Source organism: Astatotilapia calliptera, chromosome 2 (genome assembly GCF_900246225.1).
Source record: "Astatotilapia calliptera chromosome 2, fAstCal1.2, whole genome shotgun sequence".
NCBI lineage: Eukaryota > Metazoa > Chordata > Actinopteri > Cichliformes > Cichlidae > Astatotilapia > Astatotilapia calliptera.
In genome coordinates, this window is record NC_039303.1 from 1,625,332 (window position 1) to 1,627,792 (window position 2,461).

Here is a 2,461-nt window from a genome sequence, read left to right on the forward strand (position 1 = left end):
TGCAGTTTTAACAGTATGTCTCAGTTTTGTATGACTGTAAGTGATTATTCTGTGAATGCAGCAGAACAAATAAATAAATGTGTAAAATTACTGCAAAGATTCTCTTAGCTTAGTGCCCGGACACTTGTAATTAAAAAACAGAGTTCTTCAGTAATTCAACAGTTTCATTTATTTATGCATTTATTTTTTTTAGTCTAAAGTAAAAAGTATCTAATCTAATTCATTACTTGGTGTAATATGAATGGGAGAGGACTCTATCTGTAGGAAAATCTGATAAAACTTTAAAATACAGTTTTAAAGTCCAAAATTCGTGCCCTCCTTCATATATTCCAAAGCCATCAAGTGGGCCATATTAGAGCCTTTGACAGGCCGATTTTGGGCCCCGGGCCTTAAGTTTGCCATCCAGACCTACGTGCTTGAAGTACACCAACACCATCTCAAAGCTGGACGTAGATACAGTGACATCATCAGCTCAAGTCACCATCACTACTTTCAAGCAACCGGATGAACGTGAATACAGCGTTAACGTCGGAGTGCTGCGGTTTAAATGGTATACATCAGGGGTGGGGAACTGTGATGAGACAGCAGACGTCACAAACACAACACAGCTAGCAACTTTTGTGCGTGGGATTACGGGCGACTTTGAAATGAAGGAGGAGCTGCTGTCTTTGTAAGCCGTGCACGGCACTACTAAAGGTGAGGCTTTGTTTGAACATCTGTGACAGAGGAAATAGCTTCTGACCCTCCAGGTAACTGCACACAGATAAACTGAGACATATGAGAAGCATACAGTGGGTCTGTGTGATGGTTCATTGGGTAGAAACAGGCTCTAAACCAGGGCTGTTTTATACAATTACATTTGGCCCCCGAGATCTTTTATATGTCAATTATTAATGTGGCAGCCGAATCCTCAGCCCTGCTGAGAATCTATGGCGTTGGAGTTTATTTTGATGGGCACAAAACAAAACAAATAAGCTGCCAGCAAAACTTGCACCTATGAGCATGGACTCAGATCCACTTCAGCTTATCTGTGCTCAAAGCCGTGTTTGATGTTCGTGGAAGCTCGTATTCCACGAAACCAAGTAGTATTTCCAAACTGAAGATCAAGTTTAATACAACAGAGGATATCAGAGACGGGCCACGAAATGGACATCCCAAGAAGACCAATTTCTTCACCCTGTCAGCACTTCAAGTCAATTTTATTTATATCTCAGTTACATCAACAGTTCTGTACGAGAAGGATTTTTACATTTGATTCTGGATTTAACAGAATATGGGAGAAACCTGCTCTCTCGTTCTAGTCCCTGTCAGTACTCTCACATTTTTGTATCAACTGACTATCAAGGAGTTTTTCAGTCCAATGTTAGATCATTATAATAGTCCAGCCCAGAAGTATTAAATGCAAAAACCAGTTTTTCAGCATCAGTCTGAGACAGGAAGCTTTTCAGTTTTAATTAGAGATATTACACAAATCCAAGAAAGCAGTCCTACATAACTCTTCAACATGCACATTCAAGAAGCTCAAAAATGACTAAAAAGGTTCCTCACAGTGTTACTGGAAGCCAAAGTAATGCCATCCACATTAAGTATGTGGTTGGATACCATGTTTCTAAGGTTTTTAAGGCTAAGTACAATAACCTCAGTGTTATCTGAATTTAGAAGCAGGAAATTCAATGTCATCCACATGTTTATCTTTAAGACATCCCTGCAGCCTAACTAATATGGTGTGTGTCATCTGGCTTTAATAGTTAAAGCTGGGTAGCTGCATAGCAATGAATATGCTGTGCCTTCCAGTGATACTGCCTAAGGAAAGCATGCGTAATGGACAGAATTGGTACTAGCACAGAACTGAAGACCACTCCATTTACATGACCAAATTGGAGTAAATCTGTTTGCACCTACAGCATGCTCAACAGTGTTAAATAGTGCACTGAGGTCTAGGAGGACAAGCAGAGATGAGCCCACTGTCAAAGGCCATACGATCATTTGTCACCTTCACTAAAGCCCACTAAACATCCATAATTAGCAAAGACAGCTGGGATCTACTTTCACGATGAGCCTCTTGAGGTTGTGGTGATCAAGTTTATCTTTCTGAAATACATAGAGCGTCACAATATTTTCGTATTTTGAGATGCACTGCTGCAGGATTAGCACACGAGTGCCCAGAGGAAACGCATCCCAAGTACTGAGCTGACCACGAGGTTCAAAACCATCAGTGTGCCCATTGCACAGCGTCAGGTGTCAATGCAGCTGCATAGCAATGAAATGCTGTGCCTTCTAATGATGCTGCTTAAGGACAACCCCAGCACATTATCAGCCGAGTAATTCTATTGGACTTTTTTAAGCCCTTTAAAAGACACATGTAAAGTTGGCAGCTTGGTGTTTGGTGGTGGGAGCATCGTCTTCATCCAAGAGGACCTTCACATTCTCACAGATGTGGAAACCAGAAGCTTTTCCCAGG